Source organism: Rattus norvegicus, chromosome 15, assembly GCF_036323735.1.
Source record: "Rattus norvegicus strain BN/NHsdMcwi chromosome 15, GRCr8, whole genome shotgun sequence".
NCBI classification, from domain to species: Eukaryota; Metazoa; Chordata; class Mammalia; order Rodentia; family Muridae; genus Rattus; species Rattus norvegicus.
In genome coordinates this window covers 57,903,929-57,930,724 of record NC_086033.1, presented here as the reverse complement: position 1 = coordinate 57,930,724, position 26,796 = coordinate 57,903,929, and the positions used below count along the sequence as shown (strand labels likewise).

Here is a 26,796-nt window from a genome sequence, read left to right as displayed (position 1 = left end):
TCTGGTTCTTACCACAACACAGTGTATTTTGAGGAGAGAATATGTCCCTTCTGAAAAAGATACTTGTAAATTAGTTGGCCAGCCTATGCCTGGGAGGTCTCAGACACACTTAAGGGGTGGTCCCTTAAGAATCATATCTCAGGTCTCTTAGAAGATAGATAGAGCCCACAGAAGTTGTATAGGACAAGTTCTGTCCAGAGGGAAAGAGACAGTGGAACCATATACGGCCAGTCACAAAGCCCTGAGCACTAAGTTTGCCTTATATGTTGGTCAGTTTTCCATCCCTGTGATAAAGTGCCCAAGATAATCAGCTTACCAAAAGGGAATATTTATGTTGGCTAGTAGTTCTGGAAGTTTCCATGCATAGTCACTTGGCTCTATTGACTTTGGACCTGTGGCAAGCCAGAGAATCAAAGCAGGGGTGTGTAATGGAGCATAGGTGTTCATCACATGGCTCCCAGGAAGAAAAGAAACAGGAAGGGATCAGGGCCCCAAGACTCCCTTCAAGGATGTCCACTCAGAGATATAACTTCCTCCTACTAGACCCTCACCTCTTAAAGGTTTCACTACCTCCTAGAAGAACCACAGGGTAGGCTCCATGCATTTAACAGACGGTCCTCTGGGGGCTGTTTCCACACCACAGCATCTCAGTCTTCCCAACAGTTCTCTAGAAACAAACGAACGGGTTCCTGTGACAGTGCATATCATACCAATCATGGCATAGCTCAAATGCGGCTCAGCAGAAAATCCAGGAAAAGGGCTGGAGAGATGGCTCAGTGGTTAAGAGCACCGACTGCTCTTCCTGAGGTCCTGAGTTCAAATCCCAGCAACCACATGGTGGCTCACAACCATCTGTGATGGGATCTGATGCCCTCTTCTGGTGTGTCTGAAGGCAGCTACAGTGTACTCATATACAATAAATAAAATCTTAAAAAAAAAAAAAAGAAAAAAAAAAAAAGAAAATCCAGGAAAAGCTGTGTGTAGACCTGCGTTCAGTGGGAAGACAGAGAGGTGCGCAGGTCAGGCACATAGCATCATGGCGTGTCTGTGGACATGATTAAGCATGGACAAGGCTAGGCAATCCGTGTGAAGTACCTTGGTAGAGCTTGACACTGAACAAGGACTGAGCCTGTCATTTGTCACATGCCCACTGATGCCCCAGCAGCAACTTGACTGGTTGGGTAGTCATTTCATGGAGGATCGATGGTGTGCAACATGAATCCTGTGCCTCTGACAGGAACACCAAGTGGCAGCTGTGAGTGACTGCAGGAGACTCTGATCAGCTGATACAGAAAAGCTGAATCCCCCTGCTAAGTAAAGCATCCACACGGTGGCCCATCCCAGTTACATTCGTCCCAATTACATCCATCCCAGGGCCAGCTCTCACGGTTACTATGTGACCATGTGACCAGCTGTGTGAAGGCTTTCGACTGGGTTGATTGGCAGGTTACTTAGTATCTCTAAATTTCTACCCTCCCAGTAAGAGCTGGGCTCCCCTCAGGTGGCCTAGTGAGTAGAGAGCAGGAAGTCTCCCTGGGGAAGCTAGAGCAACAGTGTACACACTGCTGGGGAAAGCTACAGTGTACACACTGCTGGGGAAGCAACACCTTCCCCCACCAAGCTGACAAAGGATCCAGTGTCATCAGGAACCAACTGACTGCTGTATAACTTCTGCCCACGGTGGTAAAACGCTGTGACCCCTAACTGCACACTTAGTCCAGCACCCCCTCTCTTCCTTCCCTGATTGTCAGAGGACTTAACAACATTCTCATGCATTTCTCTTGGGATGGGAGTTTTATTTCCTGTGCAAAAAAAGCGGGGCACTCACAGGTCCGGGAAAGCACAGCATGGTTCCAGTGGGTGACAGTCTGGTAAGCATAGTGACAAATGTCACAGATCTCTTTTTCCTGTAAAGTAGGAAAAAAGCACCCAAAAAGAAACCAAGAGGGCCAGGGTCACGTCAGTCACAAAAGGAAGTCCACTTTGAAGGGTGCTCTGAAGAGAGAAGTGGGCCTGTGAGAATGAAATGGGAAAGGATTTGAAGTAATACAGGCCTCCTGGTCTGGCTTCCAGCTCTGTAGAGAGAATATCGTGTGTATCGTATGGATGCATCACCTGTCAATCAAAAAAACAGTGGCCTATAGGGAAAGGTAGAATAGAAGGTGGGACGTATGAGGAGTCACCAGGGAAGTGGGAGGAGGACAGACCTTTGGTAGCTGAGCAGAGGTAACCAGTCATGTTGCAGAATGTTGATTAGTATAAATGGGTTGTTTTAAATTATCAGCTAGTCAGGGAATGAACAGCCTAGGTATTTGTAAATAGATGTTGAGTCTGAGTCATTATTCTGGGAGCCTGGGGCTGGGAGAGAAAACAGCCACTCATACAACTCCACTCCATCTCAGTGACTTGCCTTTAACCCAAATGCGCAAAGTATTTGTTGGTGCAGGGGCCGGGAACATTATGAATGGCTGTCATGTTGCGCTTTCTCCCTGTGTGCCTTCACCTGAACTTCCCGAAGGCAGATCTGAAGCAGAGGCCTGTAGCCTTGAAAGCCAGTCAAGTAGGAAACAGAAGCAGAAGGAAGCAGAAGAGGGAGGAGGAGTGACCTAAGGAGGCCAGTTACTGAGTAGCTGCCACCACTGAGTGCCAAGGATACGCTTCGGACACGCATGCAAGATGGATTCTCCAAGCGCTTGTTCCGTGCTTTAACTGCCAGGCTTGACAGAGGAATCACGGGAATGCCATCTGAAGTCGGCTCCTGCACGTAGGAGGAATTTCTCATCAGCTTGCTTCTACTGGTCACAGGTTCATCCAAAACACCCTAATACACACACACACACACACACACACCTGTGGTTGTTAGGTGGGTCCCAAGGAAGCAATGACAGCTGTCTTGGTGGGGCATTAAAAAGGTGACTAGTATCTAGGCAAAGCCTGTCCCACCATGCACAGGCAACTGGAGCCTGGGACTTGGGACTGGAGAGGCCAGAGAATCATCCATAGGAAGAGTTAGAAGAACAGGAGCACAGCAGAAGTCTGTATCTGCATGTCTAAGCAGCAGTTAGCCTAGTGCAAGGGACCTAGAGAAACTAAAGTGGCAGCCAACATTTGCTCAGATGGGAGTTCAAAGTCCCCTGTGGACTGCCCTAATTCATACTCTATCCACTCATTCAGCCTTGCAAATCCCAACCCTTCTCCCAGAGAGGCAGTCACCATCAAGGTGATAGATACACAGTGGTCAGCCTGTGTCCGAGTCCCAAGGCTGCCACCTACTGGCTATGTTAATCCCTGCAAGATTCCTAAACTTACTGAGCCTTGGTGTGCTGTTCTGTAAAATGGGAATGTGATATCACAGGCGAGCCCAGATATCATGTTTAACCTATTGTCTGGAACCCGATGATTCTGACAGGTAGAAGCTGTGGTGAGGATTGTGCCAGCAGACCCCATGTGTCTGCAGGGACCTCATGCCTCCCTAGAGAGTGCTAGAATAATATGATACCCCTAAATACAGCATTATGCATCTATTTTAACATCCCCTATGAGCAAACTGGAAGCTTGGTGGTAGCTTCATGTTCTCCCGTCTTTGCTCTACGTGCCAGGTTAGGAGTGGGTTGGCTCAGGCAGAAGGGAAGTGAGTGCTGGTGTGCTTTGCCCTGCTGCCCCATTCGTGGGGACCAGGGAGGATATCTAGGGGGAAATGCCCCAGATGTGTGAGAGCCCCTCAGATGGGTCCTTCAGCAGCCAGTCCTCACTTGACAAGAGGCCCTGCTGTTACTGCTGCTGCTGTTTCCTCTCCTTCCTCCTCCTCGTCTTCCTCTTCCTCTTCCTCCTCCATGTGTATTACTGTTGTGGTTGTTATCTTAAGACATGATCCAAGGCTAGTCTGGAACTCGTGATGCCCCTACCTCAGCCTCCAGATGTGTCGGGCCCTACACTGACCTTGAGGAGTAATCGCTGAACCTCACAGGGAAAGCTGCTCGTAAGGGACACACACCCCTAGGTGAAGGCATCTGCTCAGCAAACACTGAATTCTTCCTAAGCACTGGGCCAAAGTCAAAGGTTTTGTATGTATATGAGATGTCATTGTCTCCCTCTTGGTTGACTATGGAAAGGACTTCCCATTCTTTTGGTAATTCAGGAGACTGATCTATATAACTACTGTCCACCTCTCCCTCAACTGCCTTCCACAAGCTCCTCTCTCTCTCTCTCTCTCTCTCTCTCTCTCTCTCTCTCTCTCTCACACACACACACACACACACACACACACACACACACACACACACCCCAGTTCTGAAAGCCCCCTTCGAGGGTAGTAGCACCGAGATGACCTTTTACCACTCTACAAACGGGGATTCAAAGAGTTTTAGCTGCACACCACTTTCCTTCTATAGCCCTGAGAAGAAGGCTGTGTCCTGGTTGATTGGATGTCAGCTTGACACAAGCGGGAAGAGGAACCTGAATTGAGAAAATGCCCCTGTCAGATTGCCAGTAGAACATTTTCCTAATTAATGATTGATGTGGGACGGTGGGAGGGCCCGCCCATGGGGACGGACAGACACCTAAGCAGGTTGCTCTGAGTTGGGTAAAAAAGCAGGGTGAGCCATCCAGCAAATAGTGCTCCCTCCACGGCCTCTGTTTCAGTTCCTGCCCTGAGTTCCTGCCCTGCCCTCTGGAAGACAGATTTATAATCTGTAAGACGAAATGAACCCTTTTTGGCCGTGTTTTATCACAGCACTAGAAACCCTAAGACGAGCTACTTATCCCTTACACAGTGACCTAGGCCAGGGGCTTGGCAAGGGCTGGGGGTGACAGAAGTCATTCCATTGTGCTGTGAGACTCCCTGCTGTCTCCAGCTCACAGCCAGAAGTCCCATCTCTACTAAGCCTTTTGCATGCACTCCAAGGGCCTCGTTTTGGTCTTTGTCGTGTATTTTCTCATAGACCACCGCCCTGTACTGGCCCTGTACCCTGTGATCATCTATGATTCAGACAAAATGACTGCACGGATTTCTTCAGTACCAAACCCAGCAATAGGAGACACAGCCGTCAGTGACAGATAGCTATTCACCTAATGTTCCCTCCCTCTTCTTAAAGTTACCAGGAGCTATGTCTCCTAGTCTCTCAGTGACAGGTACATGAGATGGGGCCATGTGACCGTTTCTTAACAACAGTGAATAAACACGACGAACGTCCCACAGGAGGCTAAATTTTCAGAAGCATGAAGTTCTGGCGATCTTCTCCCTTAACCACAGGCTAATTCAGAGGACTCCATGGTCATAAGCATGGAAAAACCACACAATGAAGAAAAGAAGTCTATTTCTAGTGTGGAAAGCCACTAAAGATGGCAGATCACAAGAGGAGTGAGAGGAGACCCCTAGGAAATGCTTGTAGTCATCTGGCACAGTACAGAATCCTCATGTTCTGAAGTCCTTCTATTTTCTAGGAAGATTTTTACCTAGCCTTATCATTTGGATCTGAAACCCTCCCTCAGTAAGCCCTTGTTTGAAAGGCTTAGCTCAGTGTGTGGTGCTATTTGGAAGGTTATACTGATTTAAGATGATGTGGCCATACTTATAGAAGTAGATTATCCCCTAAGGATCCTCTCACTACCCTGGACCAGAAAGCTTGTCCTATGCACAGGAAGGACCTGAGGGACCACAGCAGATGCCCCACAGCCCTCTCTGTATCCTGTTTTCTATTACTGCACAATAATTTTCTTCATTGGCTTAAGCAACATGGTTTCCCGGACAGCCAGGGCTACATGAAGAAACACTGTTTCAAAAACAAAAACAAAAAAACCAAAAAGAACAGAGTGAGTGCCTCCTGAGGGGAAATGTGTGGACTGCAGTGTATAGTGCTTTGTAAAGCAGTGCGTAAGTTTTTCTGTCTTTTATAAGCCTCCTCTCTCTCTCTCTCTCTCTCTCTCTCTCTCTCTCTCTCTCTCCTCTCTCTTCTCTCTCCAAAATAATTCTGAGACTTACTGCCTCATCTAAGCTGAGGGTGGAGACATTTTCCACCTGGGTGCGTTTGAATGGCCTGACTTGTACCATGCCAAGCCCCTGGGGACCAAGGTGTGCACCTTGGAAGCTTTTGTCCTCAGATCCCTTCCCACAGCAAGTCACTAGGTCAAACTTTCCCTCAGCCAAAGCATTGTGTGTGTCTTGGGACATGAAGAGAAATGGTATTTGCTTCTCCCCAAACCCTGCTGTTCCTTTGCTCAGTTGCTCTCACAGAACAGTTCTGATCTGCAAGTTAGAATCAATGTTTCCAAGGTTATTAACAGAGCATATAACCCAGCCAAGCCCAGACCCCAGATCTGGTGAACTCTGACAGGCAATAGAACTGAGATCAAAAACACTCACTGGATTATGGTGAGGGTGTCTGTCTGTCCAGCCCTTGTGTCACACAGACAGAACAAAGATTCAGAGACTCTCCAAAAGCATGTCCAAGTACATAGCTGCCTGATGGCAGTGCAAGGTTGGATCCAAAAATCCAAATCCCCAGACCTTGAATCCTAACACACACCCAAGCTGTCCTCTCAGACTGAGTCATCTATGTAAGGCAAGGGTAAGTGGGACACACGATTTAAGCAATGCTGCAGAGGGACCAAGAACAGCCTGGCTTTGGGGACTGGCACCGATGGGTACATAAACATCTCTGTGGCATCCTAACCAACATTTCCCTATGGGCTAAGTTTTGAATCGCCATGCCTAATGGCGTATTTGCGAGACATTTCACACTCATAGCCCACACTCTTTGCAGGACCTACAGGCCACTGTCCTCCTTGACGTCTGCCATTTTACCAGGAACAGAAAATAAATATCCTTAACGAATGCAAAAAATAAACAAAAATGAAAAAAATAATAACCTTAAAGTGATCACTTCCGTCTGTTTGCCTCCTGCCTGAAGACTTAATCCTTTTGTGACAGGATAATTAATCCTTTCCAGTGGCGACTAAATCTGACTGGATAAACAAAGGATTACCACAGTAGCCAAGGAATAAACAGTGGGGAGTGGGGAAAGACCCTGTTTTCTCTGTGAAAGTTTCTAGAAACTTCTTTTTAGGGAAGGCACAAGAGAGAAAATTAGGAATAAGAATAGGAAGAATCTTGGATGTCTCTAAGAGATGGTCAACTACTTTGTCACATGTGTGAGCCCGGTTAATGAGTGTAAGGACCCTTCAGAAGAGGAATTATTCACAAGTTACCAAAATGGTAAAGCCAATTTAGAAAGGTTAAGTCATTTGCCCTCAGTCTTCATAGGCATTGAGTGACAGAATCGGACGTTCTTACAAGGAAAGTGAAGGACGAAATCAAATATTCAAAGTGTGTGATAAACCATGAGATAAGAACAGGGGACATCGGAGACCCTGGAGTTCAAAAAAAGTAAATCTACAAATGGCAGAGAAAAGCATTGTGAGTGAGGGGTGGGCGGGGTGGGGGTGCACATGGGGTAGGGGTGGAGCTGGTGGCACAGCGGCGTGACGGTCAGTGGGCTCTGGTGATGCACAGCTACACTGCAGCTACCACAGATCCTGAAGAAAGTGGATCAGAAACTTGTAGCCTGCCCGGGCTATGGGGTGAGCGCAGGGCCAGCCCGAGCATCTTACTGAGACGCCTACTAGAAATAAAAAGTCAAAGTAAAGGTTGGGGTGCAGCTCAGTGGATGGATGTTTGCCTAGCAAGCAGAGGACCTAGCGTCAAACATAGTGCTACAAAAAGAAATAGACGAAGAAAGGAGGGGAGTGTGGGGAGAGAGAAAGAGGGAGAAAGAGAGAACTATGGGTCCTCTGGCCCTGCTGTGAGCCTCCTGAGGCCCGAGCCTTGGGCACCTGCTCTCTCCTGTAACTGCACGCAGGCATCGGGCACACAAGGCTCACAGCCTATGCCTAACACATACTCTTTTTCTTTCACTCAAGTCAACACTGCAGCGTGAGGGCCAGCTTCACTTTACTGAGGTGAAAAACCGAAGCTCTCAGAAATAAAGCCTTTTTAAGTGTTTTCTCTCATTCTTTCCCACGTACTTTACATAGTCTGGTTTAATTCCTTTATCTCTACAGGCCGAAAAGAAGAGAGGACTCTAAATAGTAAGTACCATTATCACGCAGCCCCAACTCTCCTCAGTATTTCTCCTGGAGCGAGGGATAGGCCAGTGAATTATTTCATGCACTGGTTTAGAATCATGAGGTTTAGTTTTATTATTTGTGTATAGCTATGGCATATGTCCGTGTTCTTGTGTTTGGTATACGGTATGTGAGTATATGTGGTGTGGGAGCCAGAGTTAACTTTTGAGTGTCTTCTCCCATTAGGCTGCACTTTGAGCTCATAATGATGCCTGGAGCTCACTGATTGGCTAGGCCAACTGGCCAGGGAGCTCCAAGGACGCTCCTGCCTCCACTTCCCAAAGCTAGGGTTACAGACTCTTATGAGCACCATGCACCTGGTTTTTTACAGAGGTGCTGAGGATTCGAACTCAAGTCCTCACATCTGTATGACAGCTTTGCTGATCTCCCCAATCCTAGAATGAGGAGGCTCCCTTTAAAAAAGATTTATTTTTATTTTATGTGAATAGACGTTTTGCCTGCATATCTGTGCACCACATATGTCTCTGGTACTCAGGGAGGACAGAAGAGGGTATTGGATCTCCTGGAACTGGACTTACAGACTGTTGTGAGCCACTATGTGGATGCTGGAAATTGAAATTGGGTCCTCAGAAAGAATAACAAGGCCTCTTAACTGCTAAGCCATTTCTCCGGCCCTGAATTATGAGATTTAAATAAAGCATTTCAGAGTCATCCACCTACAATGCAGGAGCATATACCTGAGACGGAGAAGAACCATGATGTTTTCATTTAGTCCTGTTACAGACTTGCTGTGTGACCTTGAGGAGATGATTTTCATATCTCCGAGTCTTAGTTTTCAATTATAAAATTAGGATCTGGACTTAAAACTGTATAGGAACTCTTAATCACGTAATGAAGGCACTCAGCCTAAAATTAATTCCAGACTATTTTTAAATGCTTTGAAATATTTAGAGCTGGTTTCAAATAAGTGGCAAGTGCAGCTTTGCAGGGAGGTAGCTAGAATAACAGCTCACAGCTGAGTGTGGATGCGTCCAGGAGGCCAGAGCAAGGGGCAGGGCTATGTCACCTGACTCTTGATCTACATGTAAATTAAAAATGCATGCCCGGCTGCAGGAGGACACCTGGTGAATTAGTGATGGCCCTCAATGTCTTCATTGCAGAGTGGACAGGGATCTGGGCAGGGGGAGGGGCCGGGTAGTGAGGCCCCAGTGAGGAACAGTGTAACCAGAACCCGGTTAGAAGTGGAAGCACACCCGACAGTGGGCGTCACCATGACACAGCAATCTGCGGCCGATTATTGGGTAAGCATGTTTCATTTAGCAGATGTGGGGGCTGAGGCTGTGCCTCTCACACCACCAGAGCATAGGGAGGCCAAGCCCTAGCCTTCTGACTCACTGTTTCTCACAGAAAACAGAGACTCAATGGCCAGCAAGGGCGGACCCAACCAGGGAACCTCTACAGGCAGAAAGGAGAATGGAGGAGGGGTGTCTCCCTCCCCTCTCTCCCTCCTTCCCGCTGTCCACCTCTCCCCACCCCAGAACCACCTGACTGACTGTGTTGTCTTGAGTCCTCCAGGGATGGCTCTGATGGATCCCCATGACTTGAGAACTAGAAGTGTAGCCTAGGAGGAGACACCTCAGCTTGATGGTGAAGTGGCTGAAGAAAACACACAGGGAGAAGCCTCTTCCTGCCCCTTCCTACCCTTTCCAGCCCCTGCCCTTTGCCGCATTACTTCTCTTCCTGCCTCTTGTCCACAGAGTCCATGTAAGACTGCAGTGGCTTCCTGCTCTGCTCCTCAGAGTCCTAGAGAAATACCAAGGCTCAGCCAGGTGAGGACAGGCCTTGGCACTTGTCATATCGATGGAGACATAATTGGTGGAGACACTGAGATGACTTGGCTTGAGGAGGTATGTGTAAAACGGACAAGGTGGAGAGAGAGTTGTAGCTTAGCGGCTATGGATAAGGAGGCTGGTGCTAGTTAGTTTTGGTCAACACAACTAGAGTCGCCTTTGAAGGGGGAGCCTCAGTAGAAGAACTTCCCCCATCAGATTGGCCTATAGACAGGTCTATGGAAGCATTTTCTTAATTAATGAGTGGTGTAGGAGGGCTCAGGCCACTGCGGGCAGCACCATCCCCTAGGCAGTGGCTCTAGGTTGTATAAAAAAGCAAGCTGAGCAACCCATAAAAAGTGAGCATTAAAGCAGCATCACAGGGGCTGGGGATTTAGCTCAGTGGTAGAGCGCTTACCTAGGAAGCGCAAGGCCCTGGGTTCGGTCCCCAGCTCCGGAAAAAAAAAAAAAAAAAAAAGCAGCATCACTCCACAGTCTCAGCTTCAGTGTCTGCCTCCGGGTTCCTGCCCTGACTTTCCTCAGGAACAGACCATGACCAGGGCGCTATAACATAAAATAAACCATTTATCTCCAAGTTGCTATTTGGTTATGGTGTTTCTCACCACACCATAACACAAGCTAGAGGGGACACTGCAGAAAGAACTAGAAACTTTGAGAGCACATGACTAAGAAGAAGTCTAACAAAACCCGTCATTTTATCATTTAAAATGGCTCTGCCAGGCCAGCTCACTTTCAGAACACAGCAACAATGACTGTCACATATAAAGTTCCCCAACATTTAAAGAAACGGCTTCATCAACTATAGGTAGAATGAAGCAAGTTCCACCCGAGTGACCCAGTCCTCCTCTGTTACAACCATGGAGGATAGAAATCTTCACTCACTTGCCTTTTCTTTTGCCTGTGTGCACATGTATTTGCATGTTCATATATGTGCAGTTGCCTGTGGGTACATGTCCATGTGTGGCATCTCTGATTGGGCTCAGTCTCACCAAGTAGTCCGAGACGCCTGGCCCTTGATCCCAGGGAACCGCTGTCTCCACATCTGCAGTGCTGAGGTCTCAAGTGGCTCTACCTGGTCCACTTTTTGACCCCTCTAGGGTCACACTTAGGTCCGCATCCCTGCATGGCAAGCACTTGACTGACCAAGCCATCCCCATAGCCGCATGGTCTCCGGCACATGAGAAAGACTCGGTGACTATTTGATGAATGAGTGAGCAAAGGCACTGATTAAATCGCCAGCCTTCCTATTGAACAGTAATAGATCCTTTCTAAACAAAAATAATTTCCAGAGCAGGTAAGAAGACTCAGCAGGTAAAAGTGCTTGCTGCTAAATCTGGTGACTGTAGTTTGATCCCAGGGTTCTCGTGGTGGAAGAGAGAACTGACTCCTAAAAGTTATCCTCTAACCTCCAAAAATACACCATTGCAGACACAAGTACACACACATACACACACACACACACACACACACACACACACACACACACACACACACACGGACACGAACACAGACACAGACACAGACACGGACACACACACAAACACATACCAACCCCCCCCCCAAAAAAAATTAAGAGATGGACTGCCCTAGCCACTTGCCTAATCTTAAAAAACTTATTTCCATCTCCCCACCTGCCCCATGGTAGGTCCTGGATAAAGGCTTATTGAGCAAAGCAAATGTATCCCAAGGAGCTGCAGGCTGTGTTTGCTCTCTGGCTGCCCCAGAGATAGTTTGCTCTAACCCCCACCCTCTCCAACCTCCCAGTCCTTGCCTGAAACCTAAATGAATTTCTCAGTTGTTCTCTTGACAAGCAATACATTTTCTTCTTTCCCTTCCCAAATCATGGGTACAAATCCTTTGTTTTGGCCAAAGTTCAAGCCAGGCAAATGTCCAGCTCTCTCCGGCAGCACAAAAATAAACATGGGACGGAGGAAAAAGAGGGCTTAAGGAAAGAGAAAATGTCTACCTCTTCCAGTCAAGCTGAGGAACTTTTTTGTAAGAAGCAGAGGATTTATAGGCTCATAAGTGAGACAGCTCCCTGTTCGTTCCTAGAGAGGACATGACTGGCAGGACCAATGACCATGACCACCGCATCTGCATAATAAGCATAATTAGTATCTTTAGGGAGACAGGGGCACTATCATTAAAAATGTCGCATAAGCTTACTCTCCTGTTTTTGCCTGTGGTAAATTAAGGTTGTCTCTACATCTTTGTGAGGTTTTGACCTCCATATCTACGTTAGAGAGAATTTCTATTGTTTTAAGTCACCTACACTCGGATATTTGTAGCCTTAAGGGGTGAATACAAACTGTAAATATAAGTTTCTCATTGCTTTAATTTTAAAACACTGGTTGATTTGTGTATGAAAGGATTCAGCTGTCCAGCCTCCAGCCTTCCTCTCTGTCTCTCTCTTTCTCTCTCTGTCTCTCTCTGTCTGTCTCTGTCTCTCTCTGTCTGTCTGTCTGTCTCTCTCTCTCTCCCTCCCTCTCTCTGGTCTCCTCCCTCCACTCCCCTGCCCTCCCTTCTTTCTGCTTCCATTTGTAATCCCAGCTCTCAAGAGACTAAGGCAGAAGCATTGCCAGGAGTTCAAGGCCAGCTCTGGCTCCAGACCAGCCTGGACAATAGTATTCGACCTTGTCTCAAATTAAGCAAGCAAAATACATACAAATTAAATATATATGTATAATTTATTATTGCTAACCCTTGATCCTTCTTCTAGCAAAGTTTTTAGGGGCTTCTTTTTCTTTTTGTTTTTTTAAATGTGACTTCATCCAATTAGTTCCTCTGCAGAGACCTGTCAGTCAGCTGTCTCTCTGTCTCTGGATTTTGCTCCCCCAGGGTTCACGGAAGAGCTCCCACTAATATTTTTCAGCCTTTGCCATGATGTCCTCCAGTCTGTTGAAGAGGTACTCTTCTACTTTGTCCTCTGTTGCTGTTGCCTCTCTCTCTTCCCCCCCCCTCTCTCTCTCCCTCCCTCCCTCCCTCTCTTTGGTCTCTTTCCTCCACTCCCCTGCCCTCCCTTCTTTCTGCTTCCATTTCCATAAACACCACAACCAAACACAGCTTGGGGGCAGGAAGGCTTTGTCTGGCTTACAGGCTACATTGCATCATCAAGGGAAGTCGGGCAGGAACTCAAGGAAGGATCTGGAGTGGGAACGGAGGCAGCCACTGTGAAAGACGCTGCTCTTCATCTCTGGCTTGCTCAGCTACTTCACTTAGACGCCCAAGTCCACCTGCCCAGGAATGGCACTGCCCACAGTGGGCCAGGCACTTCTGCACAAACTAATAATTAAGAAAATTGTCGAGCAGTGTTGGACCTTGCCTTTAATCCATGTACTTCAGAGGCAGAGGCAGGCCCATCTCTGAATTGGAGGCCAGTCTGGTCTACAGAACAAGTTCCAGGACAGCCAGGGCTACAGAGAGAAACCCTTCTCAAAGAACAAAATAATAATAAGGGGACAAAGTATGGAGCAGAGCCTGAAGGAAAGACCATCCAGAGACTGCCCCACTTGGGGATCCAGCCCATATACAGACATCAAAACCAGACAATATTTCGAAGGCCAAGACAGGAGCCTGATATAGCTGTGTCCAGAGAGGCTCTGCCAGAGCCTGACAAATACAGATGTGGATGCTTGCAGCCAACCATTGAACTGAGCATGGGGACCCCAATGAAGGAGTTAGAGAAAGGACTGAAGGAGCTGAGGGGGTTTGCAACCTCATAGGAAGAACAACAATATCAACCAACCAGACCCCCCAGAGCTCCCAGGGACTAAACCACCAACCAAAGAGTACACATGGAGGGACCAATGGCTCCAGCCCCATATCTAGCAGAGGATGGCATTATCTGTCATCAACAGGAAAAGCCCTTGTTCCTGTGAAGGTTCAATACCTCAGTGTAAGGGAATACAGGACGGTGAGGTGGGTGTGGGTGGGTGAATGGGGGAGCACCCTCATAGAAGCAGGGGGAAGAAATATGGGAGAGGGGGATCCTGGAGGGGAAACCACAAAAGGGAATAACATTTGAAATGTAAATAAAGAAAATATCCACTAAAAAGCAAAATAATAAAAATAATTAAGAAAATGCCTCGTAGATGTGGCTACAGGCCAATCTGATCTTTAGTTGATGGCTGAAGCTCACCGTGACAGGAGCTGTCTCCTGGTACATTCCTGGTCTTAGTTCCAACTGATCCAATTAAAGGCCACATCACCCAGATGCCAGGCAGAGTTCTGGACAACAGGAAGTGAACCAAAGTTATGTTTTCCACTTCCCAAGAATGAGCTTGAACAATGGCAACCCTTTCCCTTTCAACTCTCCAGAGCCAAACGCCACCACTGAGATGCCCACCATGCAGATGAGAACAGTGTCCAACAATGGCAGAGGCAGAAGGCATCAGGCAACATTGGCATAGCTGCCGTGAGTTCAGAGGAGGGCAGGAGAAGGCTCCACCTCTTCCCACCTTTTCCTTCTCCATGTTGCCAAACTGAGGTTTGGAAAGAAAGGAGTTTGTCCACGCTCTTCTGTAAAACCCCTAGGAATATGGAGGCTCAGCCAGTACCTCCCAGGACCATTTCCCTCTGCCTCTTCTGCCAGTCAAGTTGCTTTGTATCCACCTGCCTTCTCTCCAACCCAGCCTTGAACCGGTAATGGATACCAATCAGGCAACAACGTCGCCTGGGTAATAGCTATTTTGTAGCAATAGCTATATCAGAGGCCCTGTGCAGGCTTATCTGGCTCCAGTAGCGCCTTTTCACATTCCCTGAGGGAACTTACCCGGCTTCTTTTTCTCAGCTTTCCCTGGGGTGTCATTTACTGCTCCAAGATGGAAACCCGGCCTTAGAGATGTCTCCAGAACCTGTGATCTGGGCTGCTCACCAACTTGTTTTCAGGTCGCTAGCGTCCCCCTGAAACATTAATACTCTTTGCTGATATCAAAGCCCTTTGAAGTCATCTCGGTTTGCTCACGACTAGTCCCCATTTGTTGTAAACAGATGATTTTCGTGTCCCTGAGTAGCCTGAGCCAAGGCAGCCAAAAAAGTAAGCTAGCAGTCACCAGCTCAAGCAACAGATGCTCAGAGCCCTCTCAAGTTCTCCAAGGCATGGGGGATACACAGGAGACTGACAGAGAAGGACATGGCTGTCCTACTTTAGTTGGAGGGAGACATACAGGAGAAGGGAAGGGAGAACAGAGAAAATCACCCATCTCAGACTGTGATGTGTACTGTATGTATAAGAAAACACAATCTGGGCTGGAGAAATGGCTCAGCAGTTAAGAACATTGACTGCTCTTTCAGAGGTCCTGAGCTCGATTCCCAGCAACCACATGGTGGCTCACAACCATCTGGGATCCAATGCCCTCTTCTGGTGTCTGAAGACAGCTACAGTGTACTCATATACATAAAATGAACAAATTAATTTAAAAAATAAAAGAAAGAAAACACAATCCTCAGGGCTGGGGAGATGGCTCTGCCACACAAATCTGAGGGCCTGAGTTTGATTCCCAGAACCCACCGAAAAGACTGGAGCAGTGGTGCACATCCATACTCCCCAGCACTGGGGAAGCAGAATAAGAGGATGACCCCTGGGGCTTGCTGGCTAACAAGTCTAGACAGATCAATGAGTTCCAGGTTTTGTGAAAGACTTTAGGTCAAAAAATAAGCTGGTTATAACACTTGTTGTGCAACAGAAAAGACCAGGGCTCAGATTCCTAGAACCTGGGTAAATTCTGGCCAGGCGTGGCAGCCTTCCACTCCATGGAATCCCTGCAGAGGCCAAGGATTGCTGGACAAAGAGCGGGGGTTGGGCTTGCTGAATCAGCAGTCACTGGCTTCAAGTGAGAAACCTCGCCTCAATGTATAGTGTGGAGAACAATCCAGAAAAACAACTGATGTCAACCTCTGGCCCCCACATGCATGCACGTGCATACGTATACAAATGCACCTTCACCTTCACATGTGTAAACACACACACACACACACACACACACACACACACACACACACACAAATGAAACCATAGACTTCCACAGCCAGGGAGACTCTCTCCAGAGACACTCACTGTTCTGTACAGAGGCTCTGGTAACACAAGGCCAATCCTGGGGGTGATGGCCTGGGGCAAGGAGCAGATGCCGATGTCCTAAGTAATAATGAGGAGCAGATAGAAAATACAAGACTACAGTGAAGTAACTATAGGAAAGAGCATAAGACGTGTCCACATCTGTTCTTTCCAGACCCTCAAGAATACATACAGACACGAAAAGGCTGCCTTCAACTTCCCAACAAGAAGAGAGGAGCTGAAGAACTTTCTGGAAAGCAAGGTTCATGCCCACATCCCTGCATCACTTAAAGTCCTCAGCCAATACTCTAACAACACAATTCAGGCAAACACGACAGTGAGTATGGACTGGCCGCCATGCTGAACTATACAGAGTTGAATGTGCGCTTCTCCGTTGCTAGGGAACACCCTTCCCCACAGCACCCAGTGTAAAACTTCTCTTAAGATGCCCAATGTTTAATGTAACAACTTACCTAAGAAGCAGGCCTGGGAATCTGAAAGGGGGCATTGCCCCCATCCTCTTTCTCTGGGCTTTCATCACAGCCTAAAGTCCAACAGCCGCTGTGAGTTTCTGCCAGATTTGTACCATAGATGAGAGGAGTTGTGGAATTCACTCTGCATCTCTGGACTTTAGGAGAACCTCTGAATACCTCTGGGACTGATATCAGCACGTGGAGTCAGACTCTACCTTCTGTCTGTGTGTGCTAAGTCAGGACAACGTCACTGTTTCTTGTGGCATTGCTGCCATGTCACAGCCATGATTGCTGGCACATTCCTGGTCAGTCTGTGCTGTGGGTGGAGGAGGGACCATGGCTCCTCTATCCAAGAAACGTAAGGCTGGTGAGTAACAGAGACACCAAGCAAGTAAGTTCTGGATGGATGGAGCTATGGAAGTCACAGAGGGAGAAAGCCAGGCCTTGGATCTCAGAGTGCTCAACACTCCTCAAAAGACTTGCTGAGGAGGGATGGGGGCAAAGGGATGTGGGGCTAGAAAGATGGCCTCGTGGTTAAGAGCACTGGCATCTCCTCTAGAGGACCCAGGCTTAATTCCCAGCTCCCTCATGACATCTTACAACTGTCTACAACTCCATTGCCAGGAGATCTTATGCCCCCTTGAGGCCTCCGTAGGCACTGCATGCACATGGTACACAGATACGCACAGACAAATACGCATACGCGATAGTTTTACTTCCTGATGAACGCTGAAGGGAAAGATGGGAGCATCCCACTCCTCCTGGGTCAGATCCTCCCTCTCATGCTTCTCACCCAGCGTCAAAAAGAGCCTTTGAGCTACGTGGCACAGAACATAACGCACCGCCGTAGGAAGAGCCTAACACGTGGTCGGAGATGATCTAGACTCCAATCCCAGCTTTGCCACTGGGAAGCCCCTACAAGCTCAGAGGATAATGACTCCCATCCCCACTCCCAGGGTCATCGTGGGGATGCATGAGACCACTTCCGCGAAGTTGCTTCTCAGACTTTGCGGCTTTATTCTCCCCGCAGTTGCTCTTTCACAAGGCTTTGCCCATTCTGGACCTGAGCCGTTTCTGACACTAACACAGATCCCTGCTTCTTGGACCTTTTGCCACCTACCGCGCCCTCCCATCCTTTCATCTTAGCTTGTGTTTGTTTAAGGTTGGTCTCAATTGCCCCGGCAACATGCCGCTTCCTTCACTGCTTCCTCCCAGTGCTCTTTGGTTGGGATTCAAAGAGGTCACGATACAGGTTAGGGCATCACCCGAAGTTCACTATGCGCAAGTCGACTTAAAACCCAAACCTTGGACTCTTTCCCATTTTTACAAAGTCCATTTAAGCCAGATGAAAGCTGACTCTGTGCAGCTGAGGCCAGAAAGGACTAGTTTAGCCCTTAGCTTTTCCACGGAGTCAATCTCATTCAGGGGTAGCCCTAGAAGAACCATCTGGAAACTATGAGGATCAGGATTCCCCTGAGAGTCAAAGACGACCTTTCAAACCCTCAACAGCGACTGGTCTACTCATCTTCTCCTTCAAAGCCACCTTAGTGCTCTCAAACCCAACTCAAAACAGGCCTGGCCAAGGTAAGATCGCCCCTTCAGTGTGGCTTCCCTGGCAGCCATCTGTCTATGTGCTGTCCCCTCAAGGCAGCATGAGCTAGGCCCCCAGGGCATTTGCACCTGGATGTGGCAACTTTGGTTGACTTCCACCTGGTCAGCGTGGTGGCTGATTTCTCCCAGACTGCCAGACGCAGCACAATTATGACCGTCCGATGACTGGAGTGGGGGTGGCAGACACTGTCACCACCCACTCTGTTCTAAACTGCACAGAGGGCTCTGAATGGGAGCATTTGGAGCAGGACAAGTGTCTCATTGTCCATGTGAACGCTCCAATGATTGCCAGGTGACATAATAGTGGAGACCGGGGAGGACTCTTGAGGCTGGCGAGCAAGCAGAGGCTGAGAACTAATCTGGTGTCTACATACAAAGGTGTGAGAACTCAAGCACACCAAAGGAAGTTAGCACCACCTTTTCCTCACTCCAGTTGAGAAGGTCCCTGGGTGACTGCAGTTCCTGACTGGGAGGCAAGGAGGATAGATGGCAAAGGCTAGATGTTGAAGGGAAAGGAGGGGCAGCCTCCTGGTGTTGGCCACAGAACAAAACACTATGGAAATGTCTTCCAAGATGAGGGGGGTGCCAGGGATCCAGCATGCCTGGTGTCTTCATCTTCAGCCTCTGCGTTCCCCCTGACCAAGGCAGCATGGTCTTCTGAAACATGCTACAAAGAACAGTCCCCTAAATAATGCGTTTCTTGAGCAAAGACCCAAAACATAAAGGAGTTAAGCCTACATTCAGGCTCCTGGCCTGTGACCTCTGCTTCACCAAGCCACAGTCTCTCCTCTTTTTTTTTTTTTTTTCTTTTCTTTTTTTTCGGAGCTGGGGACCAAACCCAGGGCCTTGCCCTTGCTAGGGAAGCGCTCACAGTCTCTCCTCTTAAGTGACTTACGAGCCACCCAAGGAGTGCACACATTGTCACAGACACATGAGTTGTTTGGTTACAATGCAGAACCATGTAGTTTCCGTTTCTTTCAGAGCTTCTTAAATCCATCTGTCCATCTTCCATCACCATTATCAAATGTCACCAAATCCCCAGAGGCAGGCAGAAACACCACTGCTTGCTTGGGACACAGGTTCATGTATTGGCTGGAATAGGACATATATCAATGAGTTAAGAACATTCTGGAAAATAAGCACTGGCAAGAAAGAAAGAAAAAAAAAAAACAATGTAACTTTTTATTGTCCGAAACAGTGGAGGGGGCGGAATACAATCATTTCCACTTCCACCATTAGAACCATTAATAGAATTTGTCTTTCCAATCCTGAACACTTGTTTAAACCATAGATCCCTCTAGGTTCTGGCCATGAAAGTTTGAGAATTTTGCTGGTATTCTGGCCATTATTTGCAACTGTTTAAGGATTTCGTTGGAATTATTTAAGAAAATGTCTTTTTCTTTCTGTTTTTTTTTTTTCTTCTTTCCAGTATTATGGAAATGTTGACCCGTCAGGATTTACTTAAATCCTCCTTGCTTGTGGGCCTCCAAAGACAAAGCTGTATCCATGGCAACCACAGGAGGACCCAGCAGAAGAGAGCTGTACCCAGACACTAAGCATTATAGCTGTTTACTGATGACTAAGGACTTAAAAGCCTTGAGAGTGGGCCAGACTCCAGGCTGCCCCCATCCTTCCAAGACCATCGGCTATAATCAGAGACCAAAAAAAAAAAAAAAAAGTTTCCCAGCCTTGGGATGGGCCACTTGCTCCCATGGCTTGGGACAGTACTGCAGGAAATAGTGGGCCTCACTGAGAGGAAAACTGGATTTAAGAAAGTCATGGGGGACCCTGGAGCCCTAGAGCACAGGAGCTTTTCCTGCTCAGTTCTAACTAGGGGACAATGGCTTCAGGGGCAGGATCTTCTCCAGATGTGATCCCTTTGGACCTGAGAGGCACGGACAGCCAGAGCAAGCTTAGCTAGAGTTTGTATATCCAAGTGGTTTGGGATTTCCCCAGACTCCATGCAATGGGAGCCTTATTCAGTCAGTCTTTTCCATGGGCCAATATAAACCTGGTAATGGCTCCTTGGGCATCAGGAGGCCTGTCTGGTTCGGGATAATTCATCTAAACATCCCACTTGAAGTTCCTTGACTTCCAAACCCTCATAACCAGCCTTACAGAAACTTCCAGACTCAAGCCATATAAGTCATTCAAAGTTAAGCTCCACACACATGTGAGAATTTTGATCCCAGTGTCTGCTACCCAGACCAGGTTGGAGAGAGGGAATCCTGTGTGCAAGTCCTGGGAAGGCTCTTAACTGCCATTGCGTGGGGTGTTAGATGGGAAAGAACCAGTGCGTGATCTCTACAAACTACAAGGGGAACCTGGGGTTTTGTTTTTACTTTTGGTTTGGTTTTTGATAGCTTCTTCCATTTTTCAGGCTAGCCTAGGATCATGGTATAGCCAAACATCTTTGGCTTGAACTCCCAGGTGCTGGGATTGCAGTTGCAAGCCACCATGTTTGGCTTGGCTTTTTTTTTTTCTCTTAGTGGAGAAGGTCGAATACAAGAAAGAGCGGAGGGCAAATGGAAGTCCCTCTGGATACTTCCCAGCTTGCAATAACAGCTCCTAAGGAGGACTGTAGCAACTGGACATAGTGATACACACCTTCTATCCCAGCACCCAGGGGGCAGAGACAGGTGGATCTGTGTGAGTTTGAGGCCAGCTGGGTCTACATAGTGAGTTCCTGGACAGCCAGAGATACACAGTGAGACCCTGTCCCAAAAAAAGAAAACAGAAAAAGAGGACCATGGGTCTGTACCGAGGCTTCCAGAGGCTCTGTCACTGCTGAAATTCATCCCTGAGAGTGACTCTGGTTCTGAAGGGACAGTCTCAACGGGCCCTAGCTGGAAATTTAAGATTATCATAACTATCTTGGTGAATAAACTCTTAGTGATGGTTTGTTCCCTTTGGCTGTGGGGGGTGGGAGGTAGGAACCATGATAAACACACAAACCCAAGCCAGTTGCTGCGTGTGCCAAGTACACAGTCAATCAAGAAGCAGGAACACACGAACAGTTCTCAATAAATAGCTGAGCTCTGTTTATACCCAAGAAACAATGCTATCCATTTCCTCATACTACAGATATCAGGACAATTTCCCAGTAACCGATATGATGTTTTCGCCTTTAAGTGTAGCACTGACAACCAGGGACAAAGTCACTGAATGTGTATTAGAGACAAACCGAGCCATTGGTCCAGCCTTCTTATGACATGAATCTGTGTGATGCCAAGGTCCCACACGTGGTCTCAGCCCTGAGCAAGCACAAGGGTGTGCTGGGGCCAGCTGGGGTCATTAGCCCCTGTTGGCCTTAGTTTGTGGCTCTTGCCTTGAGACTTGGGTGGCCAGGCAGATCCTTGAGCGGCCAGCACAGGCTGAGGAGGGGTCAGGCTGCAGGCCAGTTAGCCCACACCACTTTTCCTGCACCCAAGGGCGGGCAGGTGGTCCATCTTCGTATCCTGAAATAAAACTTGCTTGCTGTCTGGCCTGGCACAGGATATGCTGGTTTTGTGATACGCAACTTTCTTACTTAATGGACGTTGTCCAACATTCAGTAAATGCTCTAGATTCTGAAGACGTTTTAGTACATTACCCTGGTCACCTGGAATCTTTTCATCTAAGTAACTAACTCTTTGTCAAAGTATAGTCTTTTCTTTTTTCTTTTTTTCTGTTCTTTAAGAAATGAAATCAGGTGGAGTGCTACTGTTCTTCAAATCTTACAGGAGGATAACCAGCAAGGTAACCGAGCCTGACGATCTGAGTTTGATTCATGGGATCCACATGGTTAGGGAGCTGAGGCCCACAAATTGTCCTCTGACTTCCACATATGAGTCATGACATGCACACCTGTGCATATGCGCGCGCACGCGCACGCACACACACACACACACACACACACACACACCACACACACAGGCATACACATGAACAAAAAATAATTGCTGAGCAATGGCTGTGCACATCTTTAATCCTAGCACTCAGAGGCAGAGGCAGGCAGATCTCTGAGTTTGAAGCTATCCTGGTCTACTGAGTGAGTTCAAGGACAGCCAGGGACACACATACACACACACACACACACACACACACGAAACCCCTGTCTCCAAAAAACAAGTAGTAGTAGTAGTAGTAGTAGTAGTAGTAGTAGTAGTAGTTGTTGTTGTTGTAATTTAATAATAACCTAAGTTATTAGAAAAGGGAGCTTTCGATGTAATTCTTAGGTTTGGAAAGCGTTGGGAAAGTTCATGAAAATGAATTTCTATGTAGAAAATCAAGATCATTTTACCTCTTACTTAAGTTGTGGCAGAAACAGTGGCATCTTTCACAGACTGAAAAAGAGACAGATGTCAGGTAACACAAGTAAAATCATAAAAGGGGGAGTGAAATTCTGTCCACATTGGCTAAGCAGTCATAAAAGCATGATGAAAAGCTTGGCTTCTCAGAGGCAGCCCTTACCCTCCCAGATAGGCTCTCCTGGAGATAACAGAGACACGTGGAATCATTCTGCTGCCAAGATTTCAGACCCAAGAAGTCCGTGTCTGGCCTACTGCTGGATTGTATTCCTCTTTCCTCAAGTTTCTCCTCATCAACCAAAAAAAAAAAAAAAAAAAGCCTACTAGAAAACACACAGCAAGGCCAAGGCCAGTGCTGGAGAGATGGCTCGGTGGTTGGTCATGAGCACGTGCTGCTCTTCTAGAGGACCCAGGCTCAGTTGCCATCACCCATATGGTGACCTCTCAGTGATCTGTGATACCAGCTCCAAAGGACCCCTCTTCTGGCTCTGCAGACACCAAGCACACATATGTATGGTACATGCATATATGTAACATAAAAAGAAACAATATTAAAAGTGTTCGCAGCCAGGCACAGTGTCTCTCCTTTAACCCCAGCACTTGGAAGGCAGAGGTAGGCAGATCTCTGTGAGCAGCAGGCCAGCCAGGGTTACATAGTGAGTCTTTGTCTCAAAAAAGAAAGAACCCTGGTCTCTATGCTACCTGGGGGTTTGTCACGGTCCTCTTAGTGGGACACGCTCCAGGACAGGAATCTGGTCGGGAACTAGACCGAAGCCTCTGTTCTCAACTATGAGTTTTATCAGGGTTCCGAACTTTGCTACGACGTTATCAGTTCTTCTGTCCGGTGGCACATTTCACCGCCGCCATGAGTGGTCAGGGTCAGGCCCAATATTTCCAAGCCCTTGACCCCTTAGCCAAGAAACTGAAATAAAGGCTCGCACCATTTGCAAAGTAGCACGAAAACTTACTCCAAAGCAAAGTGACAGTACAGATCAAAGGGGGACAGGCCATCAAGAGTGACAACAGGTCCGAGAACGAGGGCACTTGGTAACCCTGATTATTGTTTGGAACTCCCTTTTGTGGGTTTCAAGAGAAGTTGTGTCACCACAGGCTTGGATTACATAAGCCTCTGTTCACCACACGAGACTTACGAGTTTAGCCATAAGAATGCCCAGATGTGCCTGGGCATAAAGACAGTAGGTAGGGAATTCTCCCTAAGCATTCACTCAAAGGACATAGTTCGCTTTATTGACCATGCACCCTAATCTAGTTCAGGCCAGATCAGCCCATCGCTCTTGGTTTCTGTGACACTTAATAGACATGAGGCACTGTCAAAGGGTTACTAAAGGCAGTAACGTATTCCCATCATTTAAAGTAGGTATGTACAGGAGCTGGGGAGAGGGCTCAGCAGTCAAGAGCACCCTGGATGCTCTTCCAGAGGACCTGGATTTGATTCTAGTACCCAAATAGCAACTCACAACTGTCTTAGTTCTATGGAATTTGATGCCCTCTTCTGGCTTGAGTGGACACCAGACACACACATGGTGCACAGACATACATGCAGGCAAAGAATCCATCCCCCAAAAATAAGTAAATGCTTTAATGAAAGGAAAAAAGCAGGTATATGTGCAGGGTTCCTAGTTGCCAACAAGTTCCTAAGTGCATTGTTCAGAGAGGGGAATGTGTACGCAGTACATGCAGGTGAGGGTCCTAAGTTCTAAACATGCTGTTAGAAAAGGGGGTGCAGTGTGTGGCTTAAGCCAAGCTCTGGTTGCTAAGATACCCCCTATGCTGCTTTGTGCTTCAGAAGGGCCCTACAGACCAATCTGTATGCAGCATACTGACCACAACAATTTACCAGTGTCAGTGAATGCAGGACAGGAAGCCCACATCAGCCTCCCTGCCAGAGAGAGCAATTGGCTTCATAGTAGGGAGTAACGGGCTGCAAAGGGCCTGTAAAGGGGCCACACTCCATGGCTCCCTTGGCATACAAAGGAAGACCACAGTTGTCCACCAGGTTGAGCATCCAGACCCGTACACCTCAGGTGGGTCCCAGTGTGAGCTGCCTGGGTGCCCATCGGTTCCTGTCATTGCTTTGGGTGATTTGTTTCTTTCTCCCTAGCTCAAGTTTAACAACTGCTAGGGAGAGTTTGAGGATGGACGGTATACCCAACACAGGAGGCTTTTGCAAGTTCCTGTCTTCGATTTGTTTGAGCCGTAAGCTACTGACTCAAGTAAATTAAGCTCAATGACCAGAGGCTGAGCAGAAGGCAGGGCACTGGGGGGACTGTCATAGCCCCCGATTCTCTCACCCTAGACATGCCAACTGAATACAGCATCCCTGGCAAGAGTCCCAAACTGCTGGGTTTTTCTTTTCTTTTCTTTTTTAAAGCAATCGGATCTAGTCCAAGACTCTTGGCTACATCCACTAGGCCTTTAGACGCACAAAAGCTGGTCCTCATTGTAACTGGTTGCTCTGCACTGGGCTCTGGGCTTGGAATCCAGCCTTCAGCACTTGGCCTTGTAACCTGAGCTCACACTCCCTTTCTGGCACGGAAACTGTGGAAAATTCCCCATCTTCTGAGTGCCGGCTGGATTTCCTAGCATTTCTATGAAGCTCTCTCCCTGTAACCATTTTAAAAACACTAACCATCCTCAGCTCTGACATCTAATCCAGTAAACCCTGAGGCAGGGAGGACAAAGAACCAGGCCTGTATCTCAGTGGGGAGCTTGATTTAGGAATTTACAATAAACTTGGCTTAAGTTAAAGTGAGTGTTTCAACTTGGACCCTGTGCAGACATTGGCAGGGTCGATTTCTTGGGGAAACTGGAAAGCCCACATCACCTTTCTTTGCATCACCATTATAATTATCTGTGGTTATGGGCAGTCACTAGTTATATAGAGAAATCAGTTGGGGAATGGAGGTGTCCTGTAACCTTGGAGCAACCTCACCTTTTACACAGACTTTCGAGTGAGTGTGCGTGTGTGACTGTGACTTTGAGAGAGTTCTGCGCTTTCTTCCAAAACTTGTTTTCCTCTTCCAATCTCCTTTCCTCTCTTCTCCTCTTGTCCCTGCTTTCCCTCGTGAGACAGGGTCTCTCTACTTAGCCCCGCTGTCCTGGAACTCACTTTGTAGACCAGCAAGCTGGCCTTGAAATCATACAGACCCTCTGACCTTGCCCCTGCCCCTGCCCCTGCCCCTGCCCCTGCCCCTGCCCCTGCCCCTGCCCCTGCCCCTGCCCCTGCCCCTGCCCCTGCCCCTGCCCCTGCCCCTGCCCCTGCCTCTGCCTCCAGAGTGCTGAGATCAAAGGTGTGCACCAAGATGCCGAGCTCAACCCATTTCTTCAGGAAAAGAAAAAGAAGAATAGAAAGATGAGAAGGGAGGAGGTGAAAGGGAGGCTGAGAGAAAAATATGGAGGAAGAGGGGGAAAAAGAGAAGGAAGAGGAGGGACAGGAGAAAGAGAAACCCAATAGCAGCCATGGCGTCTCCCTGATAGTCACTGTGAAGATGGTGATGCAGGGGCTGGAGAGACGGCTCAGTGGTTAACGGCACTGACTGCTCTTCCTGCAGGGCTCAACTCCTAGCACCTCACATGGTGCCTCACAGCCATCTGGGGCTCCAGTTCCAGGGTATCCATTGCCCTCTTTTGGCTTCTGTGAGCACTGGGCATGCACATGGCACTGGGCACGCAGGCAGAACACTCGTATACATAACGTTATAAAGTAATGAACTGAAAAGAACTAAGCCAGTACGTAGATCAGGCTTGTTTGCAATGGGCGCACAAGGGTTCCTACCTTCCCATTCACCCGCCCAGCCCTAGTGTCATCTCCTTGTCAAACTAACCTTTGGAAATTTAAAAAAATTCAAATAAATATGTATATAAAAGCCAGATCCAGAAATAGGTAAAAACCCAAATGGCTACAAAAGAAGTACTGAGTTTGGCCCTTTTCCTCCTCTTGGTGGCATCTTAAGGACTGTAGAAAAGAGCCTTTTAATCACTGGAAAACCCTTCGGGAGTCAGGCATGCAGGCCCCACCCCACCTTCCCTAGTTCTGCCTTCTAGGCCTAGGCTGAACAAAGGCTCCCAGGAGCAGAGCTCTTCTTTCTGGTTTCTTTGATAAACTCACTTCCCAAGGAATGGCCAGGCTGGCCGCTAGGATTCTCTTCCCAGCCCAAGACCTGATTACTTTCATCAGCACTGAATCAAGTGAACGATTTATGTCTCTTATATTCTGTTGAAAACTGACCCCTGGATCCTTGAACCAAAGCACAACGACTGCAAACATAATTACCTATTCATTTCCCCAAAGCTGGAAAATTAACCTGAGTGTAAGGGAGAAATTACAACTCATGTAATTCTGCCATTTTCAAATGGCCATTCCTGCCATTTGGGTGGATTTTCCTTCCTGCTTTTATTATGGGATGCTTACTTATAAA

The 26,796-nt window shown here is 47.7% G+C and overlaps 1 protein-coding gene and 1 long non-coding RNA gene across 3 annotated transcripts in view; both read left to right on the top strand.

Moving 5' to 3' along the window:
• Positions 1–26,796, top strand: part of LOC134482155 (uncharacterized) — a 175,220-nt gene that overhangs the window by 125,989 nt on the left and 22,435 nt on the right. The window lies entirely within an intron of this gene.
• On the top strand, positions 8,553–22,928 carry LOC120097047 (uncharacterized). 2 transcript variants are annotated; one of them, XR_010057956.1, is made up of 4 exons: positions 8,553–9,383; positions 9,840–9,989; positions 16,160–18,041; positions 19,498–22,928. It is a non-coding gene; the product is annotated as an uncharacterized LOC120097047 (long non-coding RNA). The 2 variants fall into 2 exon arrangements; XR_005494128.2 differs by having other exon boundaries at positions 8,553–9,989.